The sequence below is a fragment of the Cetorhinus maximus genome, chromosome 3 (assembly GCF_964194155.1).
Source record: "Cetorhinus maximus chromosome 3, sCetMax3.hap1.1, whole genome shotgun sequence".
Lineage (NCBI taxonomy): Eukaryota > Metazoa > Chordata > Chondrichthyes > Lamniformes > Cetorhinidae > Cetorhinus > Cetorhinus maximus.
Genome location: NC_135881.1, coordinates 42,728,634 through 42,744,818, shown reverse-complemented (window position 1 = coordinate 42,744,818; position 16,185 = coordinate 42,728,634).

The window sequence follows — 16,185 nt, the reverse complement described above, 5'->3', positions numbered from 1 at the left end:
TTTATTTGTAGAGAATGGCTCCCCGTGTATGAATGTATGTCACTTCCAGCAAGCGTAAATGAGCCATGTTATGAGCTCGGCTTTAATTGTTTGTTAGTGTAACTATTAGCACACTCAAGATTGTTCAGCAAGTGCTGCCCAATTGCAGAATCACAACTAACATCTTCCAATTTGGGACATTTGACAAACATCTTTTTATACTTGGATTGATTGAGTAGCACGAATATCCAAGTTAGTGGTCACCTTGATAGCCACTGCCAGATCCATCCCTTTTCTTAAGTGGCTTTAAGGTCTGATTGCAGTAAAATCACACAATTCTGTCATAGTTTCCCTGGTTAATCATATTCTCTGTTTTAAGATCACCTCAGACATGTACAGGTGTAAGTATCTGAATACACATAAAACACGTTGGCAGTGTCTTCTCAAAGGAACAAGAGTATTCCCCTTATGTTTCTCCACCAATCAACCCTCTCTTCTACCACCAGCAACTGCAGCTAAAACACTTTGCCTTTCACTCTCCTCCTTTAAGAAGCTCTTGAAAACATTCAAACTTTTGGTCATCTTTCCAAATACTTCCTTATGGCTTAGTGTCAAATTTTCTTTAACAATGTTCCTGAGAAATGCCTTGGGACATTTTATGATGTTAAAGATACATTATAAGTGCAATCTGCTGTTGGCGTTGAAAGCAAAAAAACCCAGCAAAACAGAGAAAATGCTGAATACAAACACCGATGCGTATTCGAGAATACACCTTTAAAAAAGAGGACCTTACCTCAGGCTTAGTGTCTAGCTATCATTTGTTTCATGTAGGCAGTGAATGACCTTTATAGTTTTGAGAGTGCAAGAAGGGCCATTAAGCTTATTGGCGTTTTCTCCAACCTGAACGAGCCTAACCCATGCCTGGTGCTTCCTCAATGTATCATAAGCATGCTGCAGGTTTCAAGCAGCAGGTTTCTGTATCCCTTGAAACAAAAACCAGCCACTTTTCTTCTCATGTTCTGTTTTTTCTAGTTTAACTTCCCATTTAAATCTGTTCTTTTGTTCCTACATTTTTCTCTTCTAAAGCCTCCATGTTGTCATAGTTAGCTGTAGCTTTTATTATAATATTGGATCTAGATGTACAATGATCACTGGGAGCCAACTGCTTTTGGACTTCCATGGTTTGATGGCCAATTAAATATTAAATCTAATACAAGCATCTGTCCTATCCATGCTTCGTGTTTTGGGTTATGAGGCAATCACTTATTTCCTCCATGAGCCAAATAAAGCTAATCCTTGAATTTCATACTCTTGCTTTCCCACTAAAATGTTTTGTGAGATGGCAGAGAGTTGTGGTCAGGGAAAAAGGATATACTTATGTATAGTAATGGGGAATATTCAATTAAACTTTCCTTCATGCTTGCAAAGATCTGCACAAAAACTTTAAAAAACACAACTTTTCTTTTACATTGAACAGTAAGTAAATAGCCATAGTCATCTCTTTCCATGAGAGAGAAAGAGACAATTGGTCATATATAGCTTTCAGGGACACCACCTCAGACGCATGGGGCAAGGTGAGGAGACAGGTCTCCATGAACTAGCACAGCCAATACAGTGATTGAACCCATGCCGTTGCTCTATATCATGTGCTAGCTATCGAGCCAGCTGAGCTAACCAGCCCCTACATTGAGCAAAGGTAAATCTAAGTAGAATGAGAATTGATCCACATGTAATATCCAGTTTATTCTACTTACAGTAAGGCAGTCATGCATGTTATATGAAATTTAGTATTCAAATGTTCCTCATTGTGTTTTTTATGTTGGGGTGAATCCAAAACTAATTAACAGAAACATTTCAATGAGCGAGTGGTAACTCCTGTATTTGCATACCAATCCCTCTACAGCCTTACCCCTTCTTACCTATGTGATCATATATCTCAACATGCATCTGCTCCTTTGACTCTAGCTTACTTTTTGTTCCTCCATTCTACCATTGATGACTGTTTTTTTTAGTAGCTACATTACCCCACTCCAAAAACTTTGCCCTTTTAGCACTTTTGGTTCCATTTTAATCTCTTTGATCCCACTCGGTACCCTCTTTCTGCTCATTTTATTGAAGCGATGAACCTTGTCATCTGTTTATTGCTTAATGTAGACAGGTAATTTCCATTTAGTGAAGTCATACCCCTTCAAGAATTTTAAAAATATGGAATAATTAATTCCAAATACTTGTATGATAACTGTCTGGAGGAACGCATTTCTGCATAAAATATCTCGAAACATAAAATGACCAGTTGACATTGATGTATTAGTAACCTTTTCACTAACAGCGTGAACATTTTGATGAAAGTTTCCATGATTTTTAGATGAATATCCAGCTTGGTTTCTGTCCATGCCTTTAGAATTACAACATGTTCCTGCTGATATAAATTTATTTCAGCCCATCATAAAATGAAATATGAAAGCTTTTCTTCCTTTAATTACCACACGAAGAACTCTAAAATTCTATTACAAAAGTTAATAAAAATGAATTATTCCCATGGAAGGGGCAGAAAGGACAAGCAGAGATATAGGTAGTGAAAAAATATTTGACAGCAGTTACGTCTAATTGGGATAAGAGAATATTTACTCACAGATATGTTCTTAGGCTTCAGAATTGTAATAAAAATTGATTGGTACTTTATCTATTTTTTTCCACACATGAATCAGCCTACAGAAGACCTAGGGCAGAATATTGAGCTCGCAGGCGGGCCCACGCCCAACACGGCCAAGCATAAAATGACACGCAATGACGTCAGGCAAGTGTCCCGACGTCATCGTGTAGTCCCGCAATTAAAAAGATAATTAAATTCAAATTTATACTGCCTGTCCAACCTTACAGTCAGTGGGCAGGAAAAAAGGCCAAGCAGCCTTTGCACTTTTCAGGAAAATTCATCTACGTGCAGAATGAGGTTTCCTAAAGCAGATAAAAATAAAATTAAAATTTTACACTTGAATTAAAAACATGTCCCTGCTCATGTGACAGAGTCACTTGAGGGGACATGTTTTATGAGATTTTTATTTTGTTAATTAGTTTTTTTAAACAGTGCTTCATCCCCCTGAGGCAGCTCTGTGCCTCAGGGAGATTGAAGCGTTCTTTCGTGCGCATGCCCGAAGTTTTTGCTCGGCCCACATGCACTCCTCCCCCCACCTGCACAGGCAGCGCTGAGCACTGCCACTCGCGTTCCACGCTGGGCGGGCCTTAATTGGCCCATCCGCGTAAAATCGCAGTGCGGCGCCAATCGTGGGCGGCTGTCGGCTTTCCAACCTGCCCCCGCTGAGCACCCCCACCAAGGGCAACATCCTGCCTCTACAATTCATGTTCCCTCCTCACCATTTATATGTAAGCATTTGGCCTCTGCTAAGGTAACACAGTTACTAACGTGAACTTAGATCACTCCAGATAAAACAGATGTTTGTAGCTTTGGTGCTCCAACAATTTAGGCAACCATACCAATCTTAAATTAGTGGGCCAGTTATGCTGTGGATTGCTGTATTAGTACACTTCACAGTGAATGGTGTCCACAATTTGCAATATTGAGAATTCAATCTCAGACGAGATAATAGGAGAAGCAGTGAAAAGAGCTTAGGGAAAAAATATGACGAAAACTAATTCAGCCCCTCTGGTATATCTATTAGAAATTTCAGGACATCCCACAGCGCTCCACAGACAAATAAGTATTTTTGAAGTGTGCACATTGTTGTACCATAGAATCATAAAGCACCCAATTTGTGTAAACAGACTTTAGTCATAACCCCACATCAAAGGATCCTTTAATAAACTTTTTGAGCTGTCAATCAAACTGTGAACTGACTACTGCCCACTGAGTTAATTGTAAACTGGGGAAAGTTGTCAACCAATTTAATGATATAATGATAGCCCTTGGGTTAATGCCCCACAAGTAGAAATGAGATCATCTGTTTTGGTGATGTTGGTTGAGGAATTGTTCAGGGCACCATGGAGAACCCTCCTCCTCTTCTTTGAATAGCGTTATGGGGTCTTTTACATCCACATGTGGTGACAAGGAGGGCCAACTGAAAGACAACATGCCATTCTGTCCATATTGCACTGAAGTGTCACTGGATTTTCACGGAGTTGTGGAGACTCCATGAACCATTAAAAATGGTGGACGGTACTCAAATCCAGAAGTCTAGCCCGCATTTTCAACCGATTCCATTTTTACCACTAGGGGAAAGAGAACTGGGCATGACTCACATGTGAAGGAACCATGAACTAGCAGGGCGGTTTGAACTCAGTGCTGAGTTCAAATAGACCCAATTTTTATTGCAGCAAAGACCCTACCCTGCATTATGGTAGTCACGAATCTATGAAGGGGATGTAAATATTCAAAAAAGATGGATAAGGTATTTAGAATTGTCAAGCTGTGAACTCATTTAAATCCCTGACCCTTTAAACATTTAAAGAAAACAGCCTGCATGTATCAGTGAGAGTTGAAAAGTCTGTTCTAACAGTCACAATAGCTGGTTGTTGGTTGTTACCCCAAGGGCTATCACTCTATCATTATTAATGGTTGGCAACTTTCCACAACTTATAATTATCTCAGTGAGCAGTGGTCAGTTCACAGTTTGATAAGCAGCTCAAAAAGATTATGAAAGGATTAGCTGTCTATGATGCATGGATATGACTAAAAGTCTGTTGTTTTGATAAGGGATTAAATACTTAAGGGGCTTTTAAAGTTTTGAATGGACTTTCATGAATGGGAGTTTTTTATTACAGCGAAAACTATAATAGATATTTAGATATTTATTTTATTTCATCTCAACATGGCTCCTGGTAGAGGTCTGCTCATGGTAGATACTGGGTGAGTTGGCATGGAGGGTGTAAGAGCAATGGGTGGTGAGTGGAGGGCATGAGGTTGGCATGAGTTGGCATGGGGCTATAATGAGCTATGGGATGGGTAGGAAACATGAGTTGGAATGGATGGGGCAGGAAAGTGGGTGGGGGTGTGATGGGGTGTGAGAGATGAGGGCTAGCAGATCTAATATTTAACAAAACAACTGGGACAAAGTTTGCTTCTGAGAGCAGCAAGCGCAATTCTATCCTGCACCATTCAGGACACTTTTTCCCAAACAGCATGCATCAAGCCAGGAAATTTTCCAACTTAAGAACAAAAACCCAGCCTTATGTGTTCAAACCTCTGGATTGGGACTTGAACCCATAACCTTTGAATTCAGAAGCAAGAATGCTTACCCTGAGCCAAGGTTGACACTACCCACAGCCCCTTACATACTTGGGTTCTCTTATGGTTGAATGTGGGCAGAGCAGTGGAATTAAAATGTGTTTTAATCAAAATGGTCACTAATACCTTAATTAAGGTTGATTAGGGATTTATTTTCAGTAGTAGTTACAAAATATCACAATAAATGTCAACTTAACGAATAGTATCATTGCTGTCTCAAATCGCTGCATTGAACTAATATAGAAATAAATACTTAAAATGATGAGGAGATTGATATTGCAACTCCGTAACCTTGTGCAACAACATAAATAAACTAATAAAACTTATTTTTAGAATAAAAAAAAACCTTAACCTTGCTCAACCTTGGGTTGTCACATATGATGATATAATCGGGTGCTCCAAGCAGTGATTGGCACAAGCTCTTGGCTACATGAGCTGCCATGTTGGTCAGTAAGAAACTGAATAATCCCCAAATCCATGGCACAAACATATGTAATAATGGGTGGTGGTGGGGTGGAGGGTTTTGTGATGCAGGGACAGTAACATTCAAATAACAAGGATTTCACCACATCAGTGATTGTTTTGGCGTGAGGTAAAGCTGAGTGAACTGATGTTTTTTTGAGCTGTTGTATATTCAATCAGTTCTTCAAATTGACTTTAAATATGCATTAGCCATTAACCACACCAGGTGTGAGAAGCACATGGAGTGCAGAATTTAAACAATTTGAATGCCTCATTCTCCGTAAGCATACCAAAGCTTTTCTAACATTTCACAATTCACTTACAGTGCTAATATGCACTTCACTATAATTTACTATAGGTTGTGTCACTTTGATTTAACATAGTGTCATGTAGCAAAATTTAACGCCCGGAACTTCATTGTAATATATCAGCATATAATTATCAGGCCAGCCCGCCAGAACCCCCCCCTGCTGGATCGTCCATCCACATCACCGGGAAAGCACGCCAACATGGTTCACAACAGCACATAAAAGGCATTCACTTGGCAGTCTGCACTTTAAGAGGAACTAGGAGGTGAGTAAACAGTAATGTTGTGCAGCACTCACCTGGATCGCCTGTTGGGCTTCAAACTTGTAGGGGTCAGATTAAGGGAAGCCTTGCCATTGAGGTAACTGGTGGCATGCGTTAGAAACTGGAAGGAGCGAGTGTCTATTGTGGAAAGAAAACTGGGCATGTGGGAGCGACGCTCCCTCTCCATTGCGGGTAAGAACCTGGTCATCAGATGTGAGGCACTCTTGCTGTTGCTGTACGTGGCGCAGGTCTGGCCCATTGCAGACTCCTGCGCGATGGCAATCACCCAAGCCATCTTTCGCTTTATCTGGAGGTCGAAAATGGATCGTGTCCGCAGGGACGCGATGTATAAGCTTCTAGGTAAAGGGGGAAAAAATGGACCCAACATCGCCCTCATCTTGATGGCCACCTTTGTGTGCGGCTGCATCAAGCTGTGCGTAGACCCTCGGTACACAAACACCAAGTGCCACTACGTGCTGAGGTTTTACCTGTCCCCGGTGTTGCGAAGGATGGGTCTGGCCACGCTGCCGCGGAACGCTCCAAGTAGTTGGACTGTGTCATACCACCTGTCCCTCGTGGAAAAATTTATGCAGAGAAACACCTTTGACCACAAGTTCATCAGGCAGTGGTCAGCATGTAACATCCTAGAGGCCCTGTGGGAAAAGGAGATGGTGGATCCTGTCGGATGGTTCCCTGAACAGACTGTCAAAGTCATTTGGCAGAATGCCTCATCGCCAGAACTTTCCAACAAGCACCAAGGTGTAACTTGGCTGGTGGTGAGAAAGGCTCTCCCCATCAAATTCTTCCTACATGCCAGGAATCTCACCCCCTCTGCACATTGCCCTCGAGGTGGCTGTGGTGGGGAAGAGACCATTGTTCACCTCCTTGTGGATTGTGCCTTTGCAAAGAAGGTCTGGAGAGAGATGCAGTGGTTTCTGTCGAGGTTCATCCTGAGCAGTTCTGTGACACAGAACTCTGTGCTCTACGGGCTGTTCCCAGGGACACACACAAAGACAAACATCAACTGTAGCTGGAGAATCATCAACTTGGTGAAAGACACTCTTTGGTCTGCCCGAAACTTGTTGGTCATCCAGTGCAAAGAGTTGTCCCCAACCGAGTGTTGCAGACTGGCAAGGTCCAGGACTATGTGCTGAGGGACGCACTAAAGCTTGGGGCAGCTACTGCAAAGGTGCAATGGGGAAAGGTCACTGTCTAAGACCTTTCTGCTATAATGCACCAAGGGGCTGGGAATTGTGTAGACCCCTCGGGTTGTACAGCTCACAATGAATATTTGCATTGAATACTAATTGTATTATAAATGTATTGAAGCACCTCAGAGTGCAACATGATGTACGTTGATAACTCCAATACCATTGTCTGACTGTCTGTAATGGCCATATTGAAATGACTGTAATATTCATTGATTGTATTGAAGCACCTCGTGATCCATGTGTAAAAGTTGAATCTGATTGCGCTTTTTGTGATGGCAATTTAGAAATGTTTTGTAATGTTCTTCCAGATATTTTATGATTAAAAAATATTCTTCAAAAAAAATAAACTGGTGGCGGGTTGGTTCAGGGCAGCCTTGCTGTTGAAGTGACTCGTGGCGGGGGGAGGGGAGGGTTAAGAGCAGACTTGCTGTTGAATATAGCGCACAAGCACTCAGGGTGGAGGTTCGGGTGGGCAAGAGAAGTGGCCACGCATTCGGGAAACCTGTAGAAAGTGACCACTCCTCTGCAACTGAGACAGTTCAGGCGCAGCCACATTGATATGATTGGGATCGGGCTCCTAGCTTCTGCCCACTCAGGCAACACAGAGGCATCAAAGTGCCGCCAAGTTCTCCAGAGCTTCCCCCCTCCATGGAGCCTGGTGAATTAGCTGTGTGTCTGATGGCCTACAGAGCACGAAGGCATTGGAGGAGAGAGCAACTGAGGCTCCTGGCTGTGCAGAAAGAAAGGGCGTTTGGGGCTCCCGCACACGCCACCCAAGAGCCGCAGCAAGCTGTCACAGGCCGGTGCCTAGCAACATCCAGGGCCTATAGACACCGCCTGTCATTCCCAGAGATGAATAAGAACCAATGTTGCTGAAGACTGTGCATGGCTAGGGAACTAGTCAGTCACATGTGCCAGCTGCTGCAGAGTTTGGTGCCACGTGGACATGGGGGGCATCCACTGCCTGTGGCCGTGAAAGTGACCGTGGCGCTCAATTTCTATGCCAGTGGCTCCTTTCAGGGCTTCACAGGTGACCACTGTGGGATCTCACAAGCCTCCAATGACAAATACATCCATGAGGACACGGATGCCATCTTTGCGAGTGCACACAACTTTGTGCATTCGACCGGGATCAGGACAGCCAAGATGCAAGAGTGGTTGGATTCACCCGGATCTCGGGATTCCCACAGGTGCAGGGCGCGATCGACTGCACTCATGTGGCGCTCAGATCTCCGTCGCAACACATGGTGGACTATATCAGTCGCAAGGGGTTCCATTCGCTGGTGTGCAACCACCAGAAATGCATCCTGCAAGTGTGCACATGGTTTTCAGGGAGTGTGCACAACGCCTACATCCTGAAGTCTTCCAGGGTCCACAGAAGTGGCAGGGTCAAGGGCTACCTGCAGAGGCCATGGCTGATGACACCCGTGTGGCGGCCTCAGACTGCAGCAGAGCGATGGTATAATGAGGCTCACGCTGCAACTCGCAACTTGCTGGAACAGACCATTGGGAGGATGACTCCAGATTCCTCTTCAGGGTTTTCTTCGGGGCTTGATTGGAGGCCCTGGATCGTGGACTCCGTTGGCTGTTTTGCGAAAGCAAGGAGAGATAATTAGTGCATGGCAGTGGCCTGTGAAGCAGGACACATCACCCACAGCATGGTTGTCTGATGGATGTTGCACTGCTGAACCCTCACTTGGTAGAGCACTGCCGTCTTCATCGTCAGCGCAGGACTGATCCAGATCCAGATCCTCATCGGCCAGCTGGATGGCTCTGTTTTCAAAGTCTGTGAGGACCTTGATTTCGGGCATTCCACCACCGGTCTGCAACCTCTCTCTCATTTGTTATGTGCCAGCTTATCCGTCATGAATAGAGATGGAGAAAGTGTAAGCCGGACGCCTGCCAGACCAGATGATAAGTATGCCTGGCCTATGTGGGTGGTGAGTGGTCCCATGGATGGGATGAGGACAATAACAGTGAGTGTGAGAAATTAAATGGTGATGTCACCATTGACATGTCATCATTGGCCCTTGAACTGACAGTGAGTGAGGGCCCTGTGGATGTGTGATGGGTTTGTGAGTGTGTGAGTTGAGATTGATGAGAAGAGTGACTTACCCTGGTGGAACGGAGGAGATCATTTATCCTCTTGTGGCACTGGGTGGCTGTCCTCTTTTGAAGGGCGTTGGCACTGACCACCGCTGCCACCGCCCCCAATCCGGGTTAGTACTGTTGCTGCCCATCTTGCGGCCAGAGCAGGGGTAGAGGACATCCTGACTGTCTTCCATGGCATCCAAAAGGCACCTGAAGGGTGCGTTGCTGAACCTGGGGGCTGCAGTCTTCTTCAGTTTCAGAGCCATGTCTTGCATGCAGTAGTGGTGGTCTGAAAGCACTGAGATGAGTGCTTGTGGCTGAATTTTAAATATGGCACCCGGCATGATGCAGCAGCGGGGTGATGGCGAGCAGGCGAATGAGAACCCTCCTGCCATGGAAACGGCATGTTTCCCAGGGGTAGATAAATAATGCGGTGGGTTTGGGACGATACGGCATGAAAACCCTCCATCGTGGCCGGCGGGTAAAACATTGTTTTACACTTAGTGCAAATCTGGGAAAATTCCACCCTTGTTGTTTGTACCTCTGAATAAGAAACTATGTTTTAGTGCAGTCTCAATTGTGCAGAGTGGAAGGGCAGGTTTCTCTATTTCAGTGGAGACCAGTAACCTTTATTTTAAAGTAGAAGATATCCAAAATCCCAATTATTTACTGAAAGAATGAATCCACAAGGTTCCACGGTTTAAAACAGAAGAAATATTACTGTACAAGAGTCTAACAGAACAAACACGAAATATTATCTCAGCTAACCACTATACTCTAACACCCAAAATCAACATAAGTTAAACATGAATTAACAGGCAATTTGCAGTCAATTATAAACTAAAAATTACACGTTAAATAGTAGATACAATGAAAACAGATCTTACGAATTGGCACGGCAGTCCACACAGCGTAAAGGTCATTAAACTCAGCCGCAAAGTCCTTCAAAACTCTGAAACAAAAACAAAAATTGCTGGAAAAACTCAGCAGGTCAGAAAACTCTGTCCTGCTTCTGAAGAATTTCAGCTCCTCTCATTGTAGGAGCTAATCTGATCTTCAGCAACTTATTCTCAGCTTCTAGATCTGGTCACTGTCTTCTTCAGCTTGCATGTACTGCATCTCTGGGCTCATTAACTTCAACTGCCGAGCTTGGATGGCTCTGCGTCCTTTTATATAGCCTCAACCAGTTTCAATCTGCCCACAAATTTTGTTTTCCAAATCTGAGTTTCAGTTTTTGTTACCTTAGAAACTGGGAGCGTCATCTTACTGTTTCTGTTTCCTTTTTCATTTTTCCCTTTTCAGTTTCTGTGTTCAGTTTCCATTTTCAGTTAGGATCTGCCTAAAAAAAAACACACTTTGAAAGCACAGGTTCCACCACACTATGGCTTCCCATACAGTGAATTCTCCATCTCAGCTGCTGCTTGGATGTAAGGGAAACAGCGAAGGAACACCTCACATCTAAGTTCCTGCCACACAAAGCACAGTGTCAAGTGTGCTATCATGTAACATTGAACTTGAATCAGTAACCTCAAAAAGGCCACATCTATGCAGTACAGGATTCTCTTGTAAGGCTGGGATTAAGGCACAATGCTGGGACAAAGTTTGTGCTGTGTCTAATTCAAGTGAAGTCTCACTTGGGTGCAGCTTGCTATTGCTACTTGTTGCAAAAAATGGAGAGTGTTCCATCCCCAGCACCTCTCTTACTTCAACGAACACTAAAAATTGAACACATTTCAAACACCATTTTCTTGTAATAACGTGGTCTTTTCAGAGCTTTACTGCACTTTGAAGACTATGTAACCAAGAGCAGACAGATTCAAGTAAATGCAAATTTATCATAATTTAGCAGATTAATAGTGCTACAGTCTCACTACTTATATAACATCACATGGGCATGATGTTGCAAGGTTACTCTGATGTTTTTGTGTCACCCTGTGATTTTGTGACTAATACTCTTTTCTGGTGAGGTGAAAGACAATTCCACCCAAAGCAGATTGATCTTGTCATCACTCTCATAAATGACGTGTCCTGTTGCTAATGCAAAGCCAGACAATCCCTCTTTTTGAGACCTAAAATTAATAAAAGTTCTGGTGGTGAAGGGGCCACTCTAGAGGTCAGCTAGCTTGGCATTGCTGCTTGTGAGGGTTTTAGAAACAGAAGGGAAAGCTCATATTTCACCAGTCCAGAAAGCCCTAGCTTCAAGACAATCCTGTAAATGACCCACAGGAAAAATTCTTCTCTTGTTTTATATTCAAAAGTCCATCTGATCCCTAAACTACATTATTTAATAAAGGCTTGAGGATGAATTGGGTTAGCTTTGCAGTGGGGAAATATTGTTTGTGTGTCATTTAGGACAAATTTCAGCACAAGAGGGTCTTAGCTGAGATTAATTTTTTTATGTAAAAGCAAAATACTGCAGATGCTGGAAATCTGAAACAAAAACAAAAATAGCTGGAAAAACTCAGCAGGTCTGACCGCATCTGCAGAGAGGAATACAGTTAACGTTTCGAGTCCGTATGACTCTTCAACAGAACTGATGAAGAGTCATACGGACTCGAAACGTTAACTGTATTTCTCTCCGCAGATGCTGTCAGAGCTGCTGAGTTTTTCCAGCTATTTTTGTTTTGGTGTTAATTTTTTATGTCTTCATTCATGGGATGTGGGCATCACTGGTTAGGCCAGCATTTATTGCCCATCTTTAATTGCCCTTGAGAAGGTGGTGGCGAGCTGCTTTCTTGAACCGTTATATCAAGATACTCCAAGAAAGTACGCTTTAGGGTATGTTTGAAAGTGTGTTTCTTAACTTGCAAGTAATTCCGCACAATCAGAACTGTAGAGAAGAGCACATATTAGTGTGTAGCAGTTTTCCATCTTGTAAGACGATGGTTTGCGTCATTTCGGTCAACTATGTGTTAAGCATTACCCGGTGTGTCACAGGAGCCCCACTCGGTCATGGCAGTCTCTGCCACATTTATTGCAAATGAGGACAGTGGGCTGAGAAGATGCACGATTCAATGGCCTGTGGCCTGTTTTCGCTGGACCCTTTTCTCAGCCAGCTGAACTTTCCATTTCTGCTCACCTCTTCTAATGCTCTTTCAAACAGGCAGCTCCAGAAGTCAAACCATCAGCGACTGCCTCCCAGTTGTCCATAATCTTCATGTCTTGTTTCCAGGTGGTGTCCTTGTAGCAGAGGTGCGGATACCAAAGATGTCATACCCAAGTGCCTAGTTCACCGTATAAATGTCTTTGGCTAAATGGCCAAGTCCTCATGAGAGAGTTACTCTACGCTGATGATGCTGCACTAGCATTCCACACCAAAGAACAACTTCTGCGACAAATGAACAGGATCGCTCACACAAGTGAAGAGTTCGGTTTGACCATCAGCATCAGGCAGGCAAAAATCATGGTCCAGGATCGTTGCAATACTGCCATCTATCAACACTGACCATGTGACGCCGGAGATTGCTGGTAGCTTCCCATTTCTAGGCACCACAATCACCAGCAATCTGTCACTTGATGCTGAAATCAACACATGCTTTGCGAAAGCTTCAGCTGTTATGTCCAAGTTGAATAAGAGAGTGTGGAACAACAGCAACCTGACTGAGAACACCAAACTGTGAGTCTACCAAGTCTGCATCCTCAGCGCACACCTCCACAATGGTGAGATCTGGACAACATATGCTAAGCAGGAGAAAAGGTTGAACGGTTTCTACCTTCGCTGTCCAAGAGCACATATTAAAGCCATTATTAAAGCTATCTCTATAATATTTAAAGAAAGTTTATGGCATAAAAGGCTGGTTAACAAAATTGAGGTTCGTGGAATAGGAGGGTCAGTGTCGGTGTGGATAAAAAAAATTGGCTTATGAACAGAAAAAAGGGGGTTATGGTAAATGTTTGTTTGTCAGACCGGAGGATGGCAGACAGTGGTATCCTCCAAGGGTCATTGCTTGTTTGAATTTTGAAATGCAACAGTACTACATGTCCTATCTGGATTGCTGTAGCCATGTGACCTCTGCCATGAGGCAGTCTCTCTGTGAGCAGACATTTTACATAAGTTTAATAAAGACTCATGCTGAGAAAGACACTAGGAAGCACTACTGTCTTTGAACATGAAACAGTGCTAGGACCACTGCTATATATTGGAATATAGTGTAAAATTTCAAAATTTGTGGATCATATCAAACTTGGAGGTGTGACAAACAGTGGGGATGATACCAATCAACTGCAACAGGACATAGATAGGCTAGCAGAATGGGCAGATGACTGGCAAATGGAATTTAATACAGAGAAACGTGAAGTGATGCATTTTGTCAGTAGGGATGGGGAGAGGCAAAATATATTAAATGGCACAGTTCTCAAGATAGTGCAGAGACAGAAGGAGCTGGGGTTCTTATGCATAGATCTTTGAAGGTGGCAAGATATATTCAGAGAGTAATTAGCAAAGAATATGGGATCTTGTGCTTCATAAATAGTGTCGAGTACAAAGCAGGGAAGTTATGCTGAACCTTTATACAGCTTTGGTTAGGTCACAACTCGAGTTTTGCATCAAACTCTGGTCACCACACTATAGGAAGGATGTGAGGATCCTTGAGAGGGTTCAGAAAAACATTACCAGAATGGTTCCAGGAATGAGGGATTTTAGCTACAAGGTTAGCTTGGAGAAGCTGGGGTTGGTCTTCCTGGAGTAAAGGAGATTTGGGGGAGATCTGACAGAGGTGTACAATATTATCACAGGTTTAGATAAGATAGACAAAGAAAAGCCATTCCCATTAGCTGATAGTACAAGGCCATGGAGCATAGATTTAAGGTTTTGGTCCTTAAAGAGATGGTGGGGAATGTGAGGAAGAACTTCTACATAGCAAGTGGTAATGCCCGAGAACTCGCTGCCTACAAAGTTGGTGGAGGCGGAAACAATGAATGATTTCAAAAGGAAATTGGATGGACACACATGAGGGAAATAACCTTGCAGGGCTATGGGGGTGGAGTGTTGGGATTGGTGGATTAGATTGCTCTACACAAAGTACACATGAACTCAATGAGCCAAGAAGCCTCCGTCTGTGCAGTAAGGACATTATGACTAAGAATATTGAAGACAAAATGAATATTTCTGCTATTCCACATCCTTCTCACCACCACCTACTGCTGGACTTTCAACCATCCAAGCTCCACACTCTGCAATTTCCTCCCTAAAACCTTTGACTCCCCGTCTCCTTCTCCTCCTTTGTGGTCCTTATTAAAATCCACCTCTTTGACCAAGTTTTCAGTCACTTCTTCAGTTATCTCCTTCTTTGTTCAGCATCCATTTTTGTTTTGTTGCCCCCTGTGAAGTGCCCTGCGATGTTTTACAAGGTTAAAGGCACTTTATATATGAAAGTTGCACGTACAGAATTGCTTATTGACAACCTATTTTTAGCCCAATTCAACATGTTTCTTGTACAGAACTGATAATATAACAAATTTCTTTAAGTGTAAGGGACAGTTTTCCAACGTACATGTACATACATTGAAATGATACTTGCATTTCTAACAGTTCTGCTTATATAAATGTTTATGTAAATTGACTAAGGAACACACACAAAAGAAGTACTTTCAGCAGATTGGTCGTAGGATATTTACTAATGAAAACAAAATGGCATGGCAGTTCACTCTGTGAGGAAAATGTTGGATCCGAACTCACTAGGGGCAAAAGTTAAGATTTTCCCACAATACACACGACATATGCTAATTGGAAGTAACCCCTCTGAATGGCAGAATGTTTGGAACCTCTCACAATTTTCTGCCATTCTTCGAGGGTATTTTTAGTCATCTCACAGCTTTTTGTAGAACAGTTTGTGCTTTTTCCACTAGATAGTAAGTCTCTGTGAAAAAATTGTAACATTGTTAGTATATATAAAGCCTTTGCAACTAATGAAATAAGAAATGACACAGGGCACAATATTCAGGCTATTGGTAAACTTACCACCTTATTATCATAGTAAAAAACTGTACTTTGAATGGCAAGGATACATTTAGCACTATAACTTCAAAGATGCTTAAATGGGTAGGAGTGGTAAATATTTACAGCTAGCAAACAAACACCACAAAATTAGCCAATTATCAGGGGGCAGGCAGATCCAAGCAGCTTCAGTAAAACAGCCCTATTCTAATTATGTTAAAGGCCTTGCGCTGTAACTCCAGCAGTAAGCTCAGATAAACCATACAAACAGGGGTTTCATTGATCTTCTGCTGAAGTCATGGTGACCAATCAGAGTAACCTCTGAAGAAAATTCATATATATGCGTATATATAAATATATAGAACCAGTCAAATTCAAAGCTGGTTTTGATTACCGCTAGCAGAATTAGGATATTTTTATTTCTTAAATTCATTATCAAGTTTGCAATATAAAATTTAACAGTTTGTCTTGGAGTGCCAACATGGTAATTGTTTCCTGGCAGGGCCCAAGGGATGAAAAAGTTTCACATGCCACTGGAAAGTGTAGAACCTGCACCAAAGAGGGTGAGCAAACAACACAGAAGGGATTCTATGTTGTTATAAAACAATGAAGAATGAGGAGTAGAGGAGGAAATGAAAAAGAAACAGCATTGGGTCAATGTAATTTTTTTTTCCGATTGTATTCCCAAAGTGTCTTGG